The sequence below is a fragment of the Atractosteus spatula genome, unplaced genomic scaffold, assembly GCF_055471065.1.
Source record: "Atractosteus spatula isolate fAtrSpa1 unplaced genomic scaffold, fAtrSpa1.hap1 Scaffold_238, whole genome shotgun sequence".
NCBI lineage: Eukaryota > Metazoa > Chordata > Actinopteri > Semionotiformes > Lepisosteidae > Atractosteus > Atractosteus spatula.
Genome location: NW_028296806.1, coordinates 21,137 through 36,332, shown reverse-complemented (window position 1 = coordinate 36,332; position 15,196 = coordinate 21,137).

The window sequence follows — 15,196 nt, the reverse complement described above, 5'->3', positions numbered from 1 at the left end:
TAAGTCTTCTGAAAAGAAAGGTTCTGAGGTTAGATTTAAACTGGCCCTGGTGTGTGTGTGTGTGTGTTTGTGTCTGTCCTGTGATGGACTGGCGCTATGTCCAGGGTGTATTCTGCCTTGTGTCCGTCGCTTCATTCATGTGCATCCAACACACAGTTCAACGCTAGCAACTACACAAAATCTAAAATATGAGCTCTACTTGCCACTTACAGTACCAACAGTACCAGCTAACTTTAGTAGTGACATTTTCATGGATCTTTTTAACAATAAAATTTACAACATCAGACTTCAGACACAATTAAACAGGCCTCAAAAAAGTCTGGTACAAACATTTTCAGCATGGAATAAACCGTTACTTTAATGGTATAAACCTTAAATGGATTCATATTCTCAATAAGATTTGGTGCTCAGTAACATGACTTAGAAAATGACAGAAGACATACGTATCATGCTTATCCTTCTATTTTTCATAATCGTAAACTCCTTAAGGCAGTTACATTTTCTCTGTTCTGACCTGGAGTTACAGAGAAATTTAAATTCTAATAAGAGATTTGTAATGAGGAAAGTCATACCAATCACTCATACAGTACCAGGATTTGCAATTACAATACAAATACTTTCTTTCTGTATGTGTTTATTTTGCAGTTTGAGTCTATGGCATTCCTTTGGGGGTCTATACTCCAAGGCATGACTTTTTTATGTATAAACATCAGTATTTACTGCTATTAATTACTGTACGATTTATAGTTGAAATCTGAGCCTAGATATAAAGTTAGATATAAAGTTAAAATCTCGACAAAGCAATGTAGGAAATACAGAGAAAATAAATCCTTTCTGACATCTAAAATCAGTTTCGATCAAGGTCTCTAAAACGAACAAGAAAAAGAAGATTTTCGGAGGGCAATTACGCTGTGTTTATATAGAATAGGTGATTTATGAGCAATCTAATTTCTTGTTCGTTTAAAACAGTGAAATGTCAGCTGTAAAAGATCGCACCAGAAACAGCACTCTCTCTGCCTGTCATAGACGTTCAGGAAAGGCTGAATGAAGTCATGTCAAGTACAATAATTCGGAGATCAATAATACCAGTTGTAGGACAGTATATAAGGAGGATAAGGATTTTGAAGTTGACTCGAAATCTGATAGGTAACCAGTGCAAGGACTTGAAAACAGGTGTAATGCATCCCTGATAGGATTCTTGCTGTCATATTCTGAACATATTGAAGATTGCTCAGTGTGGATTTAATTTCCCCAGTGAACAGGATGTGCATTTATTAATTCTAGAAAAAAAGCCTTTCTTGATTTCTCTAGTTCTTAGTTTCTCTAGTTCCCTTTAAAATAAACTATTATTCCACAATGCAGAGTATTACATGGCCAGTATTTACACATGATATTTGTGATTTAAAGAAATTAACACAAGCAGCTTTTGGAGATTTAAGTGTTGGCTGAGTTATTGCAGGATAAAAGACTAGAGATGTTGGCAAGAAGAAGATAGTTTGGGGAAAGCTGAGGAATACACTTATAACAAGAACACTTCCTAATGGGGTTAGGCATACTTTTGATGAAGATGATGAAGTTAACAGACTATATGTTTACATAGATACTGAAATAAGGATTGTATTTTAGATTATGTGTAGTTGCTGGCATTGAACTGTGTGTTGGATGCACATGAACTGAAGGAATGGGCAAACATAGCTGATGCGGATCCACAGAGCCAGCATATTAAGATGTTTATAATTAGAGGCAATTTGTTTAAATAACTAGGTATGGATACTGATGTGCAAGAGAGGTGGAAAGGCTGTTTCCTTAAGCCAGCAGTATAAAATATTTTATTCTCAGTGAGATGCTGCCATTTCATAGTGGGTTTCTAACACTGTGTATAGTTCCATCCACACAGTGCCTTTACTTCCATTTCTAATCTCTTTATCCAGTACAGAGGATTTGGAGCCTATCCCAGTAAGCAACGGACACAAGGCAGAATACACCCTGGACATAGTGCCAGTCCATCACAGGACAGACAGACACAAACACACACAGACCAGGGCCAGGTTTCCCATAAACTAATTAACTTACCAGTATGTTTTGGAGTGCGAGAGGGAGTCATATCACACATATGGAGAAAAACCATGTAACCCAGAGAGAACATGTAAACCCCACACACACAGGATGGCAGGAATTGAACCTAGGACCCCAGTGCTGCAAGATAGCAATGCTAACCACTTTGCCACCATTATAAATGGATGAATATCTTAGTTATCTTTCTAGTTCACAGGTTTGCATGCATAATTTAATTTTGAAAGCCACTGAGACATCAGGTACTACTGTTGTATTTATGAAAAAGAAACAAAACAAAAAACATACTAACAACTGTGCCATCCTACTCCTTAGCTAATACATTTTATTATTCATAAACAGTTAACATTGTTAGCAAAATATTTTGAATTATATTTAACCCTATTTTTTCTTTAGTTTTGTATTTAACTTATTATATGATAGTCAGACTTAATGTATATTTGAACAATGAAAATATATTTTTACAAGATTTTACATTAAGCACTTAAAATTAATATGGTTAATAATAGTAAACTGTAACATGCTGTAACAAGATCGGTTAAACAGCGAAGAAAATGCTTTCAGAGAAAATGTTTCAGGTGTGAAGAACATAGATCTCCAATGCAATTTCAACCAAACCTGTTCCCACACACCCTGCCCCCACTACCATTAGAATATACACAAAGCACTCAAATCTTTCGAGCTAATGATCAGGTGACCCGAGAGAGAGCGAGAGAAACACCAAGGGGTGCGGAACCAGGGAACTATTTACATGGAAAACGGGCGATCTCCCCAGACTGTCCGCCCGTTTCACTGTTACCTGGATACCTCTTTATTTAGAACTCACTAACACTGATTTTTAGTTTAGAAGGATTCAAGTAGGGTTTTAGATGAAAGGCAGCGACCTTAATCAAGCCCAAATCACAATTGAACCCATTCAGAGCTTACATTACATTTTAGCGTTTCATTCTGAGCAGAAGACCCTCACACCTGAAGAAGGGGGAGGTGTTTTTCGCTGGAAATCTCGCCTGCTTCTACTTTACAACCGGAGTGCTGGCTGTGACGAATTAAACCGGTATTACAGGTTTCAATCACAGACCATGTGACATGGGAGTCAGGAAACTAACACCGCGCCACCGGATTTGATAACGCTATAAAAACGCTATAAAATAATGTGACTTGGCACAGAACAAGTTTACAGCACAGTACAAAAATGCTGACCATGACTTTAGAAGCATAAATTGCCTTACACTCAATTTAAACACAAGCTGTCTTTAGCCCTCTAAGCTGGTTCATACACAAATGTAGAGATCCAGGCTCAGAACACACAGCTTCATTAGCGAATACATATGCAGGACAACTAGAGAAGACGTTTTACAGAGGATGGATTTTTAGAAACATCCCATCAGTGACATCACTGAAGTCAACTCCTAGGTACTGTAACTGTCGTGTGGATAGTTTCACAAGAATCAGACAAAGGTTTAAGCATCGCTTGTTCTAGATAAAACTGCAAAAAAAAAACAACCACCCATAATGTACTTCTTTGCGGCTCTGTTTGCCCAAATCATATATTCACAACGTGAAATCTAGAACATAATATTACGTAACCAAAATCCGCAATATGGAAACAGAACCTGTGTAATTGTTGATAGATGATGTACTCGTAACATTTTTTCAAGACGAACTACAACATTTAAAAAATGACTTGTATGTACTTGATATCTCTAATCAATCCACGGGTCCCAGCACGAAACGAAACTAAAACGCATACCGTTTCGCGCTTCTTATTAGTTGCTCAAAAGTAATTTGACCGTATGAAATGCATAATATAAACCTAGAAACATATACGTGAGTAGTACTTAAGCACTGTAGTATCTGTGTTAAGACATCAGGATGTCTTCTATCTTCTTCAGGATGAATAAAGTGGGCCTATTTATCTATCAATCATATTTAAATAACTAGTGTTCTGTACCGTGGTACCCCTAAAAGTACCACACTTGTACCATACAACAGTAGTACCTGATGTCTCAGTGGCTTTCAAAATTAAATTATGCAATAAATAACCACATGTAAGACTCTGATGCTTAAAATGTTTAGGGAGAAAGTGGAATACTGGTGTGTATTTTTTCTTTAAACTACCAATACCAGCCATATACAGTCTGTAACGTAGGGATTTCTATACGTCTTTATTTAGTGTTTACATTAGTGACAAAGGCTAAACGTTTAGCTTCAGTAACGTGTACATATCTCCCCTTTTTATAAAACGACATGGTTGAAAACTGTTCCAGAGCCACTGTTGTTTCATCAGTGAAAAGTACATCATGAAATGCCTCTCCCTGTTCAATCCACTGGAAAAAAGAAAAGGAGCATAAAGCTTCTGATGGTCATAAACGATATTCATTTAGGAGCAGCATCAGAGGTATGTTTTTAACTGCACTGCATTGGAGAGAATACCATAGTGTGTTTTTTTTTACTCCCTGGCGGAAACTGGCTTCCAGAAGAATCAGTATGGCTCAGAGATTAAATAAAACTTCACTCGCACCAAACAAATGTATATTTCTAAATATCACAACATGATCGAATTTAAGTCATTTTAATAACAATGAATAGTCACCTATGCGTTACAATATAAACATTTATATTGATTTAAATCGCGTTTAAATCACCTTTATTTAAAACCCATAAATAAAGCTGATACTGTTTAGACTTCCAATTATTTAAAACTGTATTAAAGCAGCACGATACACAATGCAACGTAAATCGCTATCTTTGTCTTCTGTGTGATAATGTTCACCTCTCTGTCCAGCAAATTTACAGGTTAAAAACAATACTGTTAGGCTGGGAAAACGATTTTTCTCCCCCCCCCCTCAAAAACCCAGTAAGTACAGTACTTACTAGTTAAAGGCTAGGCTCCCGACTACGGCGAAAGGAACCCTTCTTTCATTAGAATACAATGAACATATTTTAGCCCTGAATGAATAAATAGCAAACATGGTTTACATAAAAGACATTTTTCCAAGAAAGTTTAGCCTTTGTCACTAATGAAACCACTAAATAAAGACATAAATATAAAAATCTTAAGATTTTTAAAATGCATGACTTTGCTAAAATTTATTTGAAAATAAAAACAATTACAACCGCCAGGGGAGAGAGAGAACAGGGGAGGGATGTTGGTTTTGCATAAGGGGCGGGGCTATGGAAATTAGGTCTGTTTGGGAATGTGTAGTTACATGTTCTGGCTGTTTGTGAATTATCATTGTTGAGTATGGAGTGTTGAGGTATTGATTTTGTGTAATGCTTTATGTTGAAAATTGAGGTGGATTTTGTTTATGATAAACAGGATAAACTGGGATGGGAGGAAGGTTTGGTTTTGCATAAGGGGCGGGATTATGATAATTGGAGGACTTTGCGAGAGTAAAATGGTTTGATATATTTGATTTTGTATTGTGGTTGTTATCTATGTTTTTGGTTGGTATTATGTTTATATGGTTGTTTTTGTTGGTTGGTTGTTATTATGGTTATTAATAATACGATCTATAGTTGAAATCTGAGCCTAAATAAAAAGAAAAAGCAAGTGATTAGGTTTATGAGCAATCTAATTACTTATTCGTTTAAAACGCTATATAAAATAAAGTTTATTATTAATTTGCTGCACAGAGCGGTGAATATTATTATGCATAAGACAAAGATAACGATCCTGATCAGTTTAGAAATCTGTGTACGCTGTAAGGTTTTTACTTCTTAAACTTTTAAAATACACGTTTTGAATAGAAAGAAATCCTCTTCCTGTTACAGTATGTATAGCAAACTAGCACGTCTTTTTTCTCCAATCAGAGGGGTGTCAGATGGTGTCAGCCAATCACCATTCTGCGTTGGGTAGCAACGGGTGACTGTTCTCAGGCGGAAGATGTAAACAGCTTAATGTTCGTGTTAAATAATTTTTTAAAATTCAATTAAACGGGCACAGTTAAGACATTAAATATACATATACATACTGTATACAGTACAGTTTGCATACGGTAATATGTTACGCGATTAAAAAATAAATAAATAAAACTGGAAGGTTCAGCACCAGCTGGATTCGAGCACACAACCTGCCCGTTGGCAGGCACGCACCTAGACCAGTCGGCTACAGTCAGCTCGCATGAGCAGGCAGGCGAAACAGCCCTACACAGCCCTGCCGCAGTACACGGATATAATCATACCGTTATTAAATTCTTGAGATACGCGATTCCATATTATATTCCCTTTTAATCAAATTCTAAAAGTATGCTTGTTGACTCCGGTATCACGTTAGTTAAAGACTTCGAAGCTTACAATGTTTAGGGAGAAATGGAATACCGGTGTGTATTTTTCCTTGTGATATTTTAAGCTCTAGTTGAATGATAGGTGTCGCATTTTAAATCATTTTCGTAGTTAGAAATTATGAAACGCCCTGTTAAAAGCAAGGAAGTTTTTATGCCCGTTGAAGTAAAACAAAATGCCTGACAAAGTATGGTTTGGACAGATTCCAAGTGCTTGTACAAATGTGCTAAAGAAATTATACTTTGAGTATACAGCTTGTCCAAAGTCATCCATTATTAATACTATTAGTAATATCTTCGGTAAAGGCTTTGATGCATAAATATTTCTGATAAAGGTAGGTTGTGTACTTTTGTCCAACTGAGCAATCTTGCTTTCATAAAATATACCAACATTTTAATGACTGAAGATTAACATGCTGTAATACACTGTTCAAAATTAAAGGCTCAAATGCTGTACATGAGAGGTTAAGCTCCCCCTGGCGGTTTTACAAGGTGACGCCGGATAGTTTCCGGCAGAGCGTCAAATGACGCGCGATTAACCACGTCACACTGCGTGACACTGCGTGATGCCGCGACACGCCCACCGGGGTATGCCGCAAAATAACGCACGCATTTTGAATGGCTGCATCTGTATGTTTCACACTATATTGCGATCTTGAAACCAAAATTATTAGAAGGAAAGCTTTTTTACACTGACGTTACTCCTTTTAATATAACCCAGATTGTGAAAACAACTCCGCCCTGTCAAAAGAAAATGTTACACAAAAGTTGGAAAGCACACTCTCAATCCATCTGTATATTTGATTTCCACGATCCGTTCAAGGCTGCTTAGTGCTTCGCAAGCAAATCATTTCAGGGAAGAAACTCAGTTTAGTGAACTACTGTTGTATTTTCACTCATTGAATTTGATCGTTGTACTCTCTTTGCATTCTCAGCAATAATATTTCAAAATTACAGTTCGGATGTATTGGAAAACTTCACAAGCATTATTAGGTTAGTATTGTAAAATTGTATTTTAATATCTTGGTTTATTTACCTTCATTTTATTATAGATATAACCATAAATGTTGTTAAGCATATTGTACTTTTGTCGTACTTTTTAAAACATTTAAGCTGAGGACTACATGCAAGACATCTGTAAACGAAGATATAATTACAATAAAATTGGCAATTAACAGAAAACCACAATTTGTATAATATTTTTCATTGATATCGATGATCAGTTGAAGGATTTGAAGAAACTATCAAAGAAACAGCAGATGATTTTGGTTTTGAACCCATCTTTACACCTCAATAATCCATTTGTCCTCGAAAAAAGAAAAGACAGGCATATTTTGAGTCTCATAATTATCCTCTTCTTGATCCAAAAGAAACGTATACATTTGATTGCTTCTGTAGTATTTTGGATTTTCTTACAAAGATCTCACAAAGTATTACCAGGATCTATATTTAGCTTTCGGTAGCGATAACACTGCTGATATTGATTGAGTAAAAATCTATGATGTATTGACAGCTTTATCTGAAGCGAGAAGTCCTCGAACGCCGCTTATGAAGTGTTGGGATTCATACCAAGAAATACTTTTTGTTTTCCCACCCAAAATGCTGCTATTGCATTACACATTATATGAATATTACCAGTTTTGGTAGATTCTGGGTGCGATTTTCCAAAACTGAAACTACAAAATTATTTAAGATGAACCATGTCCGAAAATTGTAAATCATGACTAATATTAATATCAACTGAAATTACTACAGAAAAAAAGATTTAACCGAAATATTCATAAGGCTATGCAAGCCTAAAAGTAGAACAATTAAATTCATATAACTTTTATTTATTTTTTTTTTAAATGGGCTCACACACCTGAAGACACTAACGTTTCTCTCCGTTAGAGTATGTGAATAACAGTTTAACCCAAAATGTTTGTAATTGTGATTTTGTTCAAATGCAATAAATCGTCTATCAGCAGTAAGAAATTATTAAGAAAGTAAGAAATTGTTTTATTTCATAAACTGTAAGACGTGAAGAGAGTTTACAATTCGTATCCTTCATTTTGTCTTTTAACTTAAGCGTTCAGGATCCAAGCCCGTGTGTGGACGGTTGTGTTTCTTGAATCTCTTGTAATCATCAAAAGTCGTTGTTTAGTCCTTCAGTTTTTTCTCGAGTTGTACCATGGATATTTTATACGATGCAGCTTTCAGCTCAGTGTGGAGTGCAGAAGGAGGACTCGCTCGCTGAACGATCTCTCAAGAAATCCCGGGTGAGATTCAACCGGTGGCTTCTTCAACAGCCACGACAAGTCTGAGGACTTCCTCTGAATTTCCTGAATATGACGTTAAATTAGTTCGAATAATTTGGTAGTTAACACAACTAAACGCTTTGGAGGTATATTTAAAACAGCAGAGCAAGACTTCAGGCACTTCGAGTATGCATGAAATTAATTGTGTAAACCTGGATCTATATGAACAAGAGTTCTCTTGTTCATAATATCTTTTTATATTTGTTAATTGAATATATCAATTGAGTATATCTGTTATATTTTTGAATGGGATGGGACTGTACACTGGTGGTTCCCAGGGGAAAACGGGGTTATTGAGCCATTGGACATTCAAATAGTATATGTTGTGTGGGCGAATGTAACCGTGTGAGAAAGTAAAAAAATCGTCTTAAATGATCAAAGAATAAGTTGGGTGGGTGAATGTAACTGTGCTCTAACAATCCTCTTAGATGAAGCGCTACAGATGCAGCCCCTGAAAGTGTATTCGACTTACCTGTATAGTACTGCTGACACAAATGTAGCCTCTACATCAGACAGAAAAGGCAATGTGTTTGCTTAATCGCGTGAAGGATCTCCTTGTGAATCTGTCTCATTCACCAATGGAAATAGAAGCCATTACAATACGATACATGTTCACCTTCAACCCCACAGCTGCCGGACGTGCTTGTTTTGGGACTATTTGCAATGAGTATCGCATTAGTAGGTATGTGTCCTTAAAAATGTAAGGGACATTCAGTTAACGGGACAGAGACAAAGTAATAATCCTATTTTAACGTGTCCTGCATTTTAACTTACTGAACAGATAAATTGAAATGTGCTGATTTAGAGCCCCTGCAGTTTATGCAAATAAGAACCACAACAATACTCCTGAGCCCTGAGCACCACACTGAGCACACGATCAGCTAGGCTCTCACTTGTTCAGCATGACTTCCTGTTGCGGTTGAGCTCAGAGCTGGAGATGATCTCCATATTCTACCACACTAACTAGTCCTAAATGTAGCACACAGTGCACACTTTTTTTAAACAATTTAAAGTATTACACAAAGGCTGTAAAGCACACTCTGAATCGATCCGAATATTTGATTTCCGCGATCTGTTTAGGCAACAACAGACAACGTGGCGCTTCTCCAGCAAAGCATTTCTCAGTTTTGTGAACTACTGGTGCTTTTAACAAAGTGATGTAAGGAGCTTGTCAGGATAGCCGAGTGGTCTAAGGTGTCACACTCAAAGACTCCTGTCTTTCCAATGCTTGGGTGTTCTGGTCTCTGAGTAGCAGTGTGGGTTCAAATCCCACTCCTGACAGCTGCTCTCTCTTCCCTCTCTTGCATTTTTCCCGTCTTGTTGTGCCCACTGACAATGACAGGAAGAGGAAAATGGAGAAACCAGTTTGAGGGCACATGATGGGCAGGGAAATGTTTCGTGAACACTTACACGTTATTAGCAGAAAGTCAAATAGGCTTCGATTTCTGCCTTAAAAACTGTTTGGGGTGCCTGTAATCGAGTAAAGATTTACGGCCAAGCTATGCATTAAAAGGTGAAAGACCGAAATATAAATCCAGAAGAAGATTTATTAAAACGCGCGTGTCCTCCCTCCATTATGACCTTCATACACTCCTCTTAACATTAAGCACTCCTCTTAACTCTTAGCAGAACATTAAAGCTTCACAGACAGAAGCAGTACGCCAGCACAACCGACATTAAAACACAGTACGATTTGCACTGACTGGAAAGTGATCTCAGCAGACGTTGTTCCCTGCATAACGCTAAAGGTGGCAAAGCGCATTTGGGTTGAGAGGACGCAATACAGCTTTTGTTTCCTGCCTTGATGTCAAGCTGACAAAGTATCTCTAAAAACTTTGCTTAGGTTCTCAAGAGACTGTCAAAACAAAATTCCACTGATTGCTTTCCAAGTCAGAAGAAAAAGGGTCACAGAAGCATCTGGCAGCGGTGGGATTCAAACCCACACCCCCAAAGAGACTGGAGCCTTAAGCTAGCACTTTATATAAAATATTCTTTACTCAGCAGCTTATTAAAAACAGCTCCCATGATGTTCAAACCGACACTGACACAGCTTTGTGTTCTGAAACTCTTTTTCTCGTGCTTTTATTTAATGTGGCACAATGCACTGGGATAGAGGTATTCTGTTCACAAACTAATAGCTTTTAAACCACAGCACCCACAATGCTGCAAGTAAGTGTTTTGCACACTAAGCAGGTCCTCTGACTTTTCCCAGCTTTGTTTTGGGTTGTGGAACCTTTATTTTTTTATGATTTTTTGAAGAGAACACTACAGGTAATACACTGGGACAGGTGGGTCGTCTTCATGGCTCAATAGCATTTCAAATACAACAGCCACACTGCTGAAACCAAGTGTTTTACACACCAGACAGGCCCCCAAACCGTTTTTATGATTTTCTGAAGGTTGACTGCTGAGGATAGGGATCCAATGCGGTGCCCTTGGTAGGGTTGGCGCGAGACGCAGGCGTAGTTGGAGTAAACAGGCAGGGGTCCGAGTCCGGGAAGGCGTAGTACAGGCGTAGGCACAGAATCGACAGGCGAAGGCGTAGTTGAGGGACTGGCAGGGGTCGGAGTCCGGGAAGGCGTAGAAGTTGCATCGGTGTGGATTCAGAAGGCAGAGGCGTAAACGAAGAGACAGGCTGGGGTCAGGATCAGAGAAAGCTTAAAACAGGCGAAGGTACAAAATCGAGTGGCTAAAGCGGTAGTCGGAAAAGCGGAGTCGAGGTCCAGGGGAGAAGTCGTAGTAAGGCAAAGGCGTAGTTAGTAGGTAAGCTCCGGGAGAGAATCTCAATCGTGAGCAATGACCGGGGGACAGATGAGGGTTTAAGTAGACGACTGATTGATGTGTGCACGTTTGGTATGGGGAGAGCTCGTGGGAATGCGGGAGCGCTTGCCTGCGTGAGGGAGATTCGTGACAGAACCAACAGAATCAACCTGAACTCATAGAAAAACAAGAATGCCCCCGAAACACCTGCACCCCCCTCCTGGACCACTCTGGTATCAACACCCCCAAACCCATCCATACCAGCTAACAAGACTCAGAATCGGTGCAACCCTTCAACCTGGACCAAGAGCAGGATGGGACAAGAACCTGAACCACACTACGTACACAAGTTTGTATTTTTTGGCTGAAGATGAAAATGTCTAACATAGATTGTTTTGGTTCTAGCAAACAATAATAATAGTTGTTAAAATCCAAACACACATAATGAGATCACTCTCTGTCAGTATGTGTAATATTCTGGGTCTGGGCTCCTCTGTATTTGGGCTAAAGAGAGTTCAACAACATTATTAAATGCACTGACATCATAATCTGACAAGAGACATTGTTTAGGGGAGACTTGACCACCCACTGTCCCCCTGGTATCGTGAAGCTCATTGTCCTTTAGCTTACCAAAACCAGAATCACTTGGGTTCATCAATCATTTGATAATTTTTCAGCATGGAATAAACCTATTACTTGTTCCTTGGAGACAATCTGCTGATAAGATATGATCACTATATTGACCATATACAAATTCTTGCATAAGGAATTCATATTTTGCATACACCGATCCCCCCGGAGTCCCAAGTGATTCTGGTTTTGGTGAACAGAATACCGCTATCCCAGTGCATTGTGCCACATTAAATAAAAGCACGAGAAAAAGAGTTTCAGAACACCTAGCTGTGTCAGTGTCGGTTTGAACATCATGGGAGCTGTTTTTAATAAGCTGCTGAGTAAAGAATATTTTAATCTTCCTGCTGTCAGTAGTATTGTGAATATAGTTGACCCTTACCTGAATGAAAACAGGACGTAAAGGAAGGGTTTCAGAAATCAAACAAAACTTTATTCCCGTGCTTACAGTCTGGGTAATTGGAGACTGCGCTGTTCTGTTTCGTATGGTCATATACGGGTTTTTCGCACGAAGCCGTATTGAACAGTATTTCTCGCGTTGTGAACGTGTGCACACAGCGGTACCCCGGGTTCCAGTTAGTGCGTAATTACGCATCGATGAAAAGCCGGAGGTTTAAAAAAAGATAATTAGCTCACTGATAGTTTGGTGTAAAGGCTGTGGAAATATCCACAAGTCGTGGTCTTTAAAATGCATTTGGTTTGAAGGCGTTCTGTGCTTCCATTGCGAAGATATCGACAAAAGAATATTCGTGCTTGGTCAAAAAAATGTCATAAAAACGAAAAAATAAAGGCTGAGAAAGCATTCACAATGTATTTTATACACAAAGGTAGTATTCTCGCAACTCTAAGAGGTTTCGTGTAAACGCTACAGGCGTGCCAAAATCGTTTTCGAACTTCAAGCTAACTTTACCCCGGTAAAGTGAATTTCCAGAACGCCATATTAAAGTCTCCCATCCGTTCGTTTCAAATACATGAATTAGATGAGTTCGGGTACTTTTCTGATGTATTTTAATAGTTTGGCACTGTGCCTTGTTAAATATGTCACAAGCAAAGTTTATCAACTTCACTTTCATGCGAGGTTTTGCGTGGATACAAAAACATTATATGATATCTATAACACACGTGAAGAGTGAATCTGAATTAATCAGAATGCCTCGCTGCACCAGAATTGTCAGAATACGTATTTTAAAAATACATGTGGTGCATCTGAAGACAGAATAAAACCCAGAAAAGGACGACAGACCATTAAACTGTCTGGTGATATTGCTGCATGGGGCGCAAGATCACAATAGAACACGTTATTGTAAAAAATGTTAACATTCGTGAATGAGAATTTTTTTTATTGTACCAAATGTCCGTTAAATAATGAATGACGTTTTTCAGACCATAAACACTATTATATGAAAAAAAAACATTTACTATATATGCATTTAACTTGCTTTTTTAAAAAACATTACAATACGGTAGATGAAAATTGTTGTTCACGCTCTTGTATTAAATATACTCTAGTCATGTGTCAGAAATAAAGTGTATAAAATTTGCTAAATCAAACAAAACACAAGCGCTACGAAAAAGAAAAAATGTGTTAATCCTGCAATTTTATCTCGTTGAAACGTTTTTTTTTTTCTCTGTGGCACTAACGGGCTAACGGTTAGGATTCCTGGTTTCCTGATTACATAGAAATGTGTCTCTCTTGCCTTACGATGTCCAAATGATCAGTTCAGTGTAGAAAAGAGCAACGTAAAACCCCGTCAGGCGTGCGAAACGTATAAATAAAAGAGATCGCTTTGTTTCTGCCCGCTTTCTCACTGAAGCCCTTTGGTGTGTTAATAGAAGGTTATAACCGCTACACTGCGCGATGTGGGGAGGGGTGACTTGCAAGCAGAGTTGACCTTTGAGAAAGGACTCGTCTCGGGAATATATTTCCACATTTTGAAGAGATTTTCTCCATTTCTGTAGCCTGATTTCCACTATTGCTAGAGAGCTGTAGAATCTGGAATCACCTATCCAGCTCTGGGAACAGTGTGTAGATGACAGGTTTGTGACTTTCTCATGAGCACGGTATATGAATCCATCAGATTAAAGAGACTGTGAGCATTTGAATAAAATTAACGATAGTCTGTCCCAGCTTGCCGCGATGGTATAGTGGTCAGTACTTTGTGCTGTGACCGCAATACCCGCGCTTTGAATCCGGGTGACAGCAGCCCAAGACAAGAGAGTTTCCTTCGTCTATGTTATTTCAGTGAAGGGGGGCATGCGTGTACAGCGAACGATCATCGAGTTGATGTGTTGCCCCATATAAGTAATGTGAACCAACACTGCTTTACAAAGGAGCACGGTCTGATCTTATAGTTGATAATCTGGAGACCAGACCGACCTCTTCTCTGACGAGAAGAAAATGACAGGAGCCGCAGTATTTAATATAAATAAGAAAATAATTTTCTGTGGCGCAACTAGTACCAAACACTTAATCTCGGGGTTGTGAATTCGAGCTCCACGCTGGTAAGAAATCATATAGGTTATGATAAATTTAAAAAGTAATATTATAAAACTTTCCCGATACCAGTTTGCAGGTGACATGTTCTTTATAAAAATAATCTTTAGTATGGGATCAATAACCGCGCCAGAACAAATATCGGAAAGAAATCGCCTGTAACTAAGGAATTTAAGTGAAGTAGAGACATAATCAGAAAACCTACATATAGGAAATGTTAGTTACTTTGTATGTGCTTTAGCGTTTTCTTTTATATACCGAAAAAAAAGTTCAAGGCGTTCTAGTCGCTGTACTCCTCGTAGATAATCTCAACGAAATCACAATACAGTACAGGACACGCAGTGAGGAGCTCACGCAACGAATAGTCTTGAACATGCCAAGCGTAAAGGCACACTGCACATCTGCGAAATATCACATCCTAGTTAAGTTACAGATTATAGACTGAAAGCTAGGAAGTCTCAGATCACTGTTTTTATTAAAGGTTCAAGCAAACCCGAATACCTTTGCAAGAGACATTTCAGAATCTCAGTTAAATCCAGTACGATTGCTGGATCCCTCTAATTCGGCTATATCACAGATCTGCAGTCCACGATTAGAATACTTTAGGTGCGTTGTGTAAGACATACCGCCCAGAGCATTTCTAAGACAGGAAAAACATT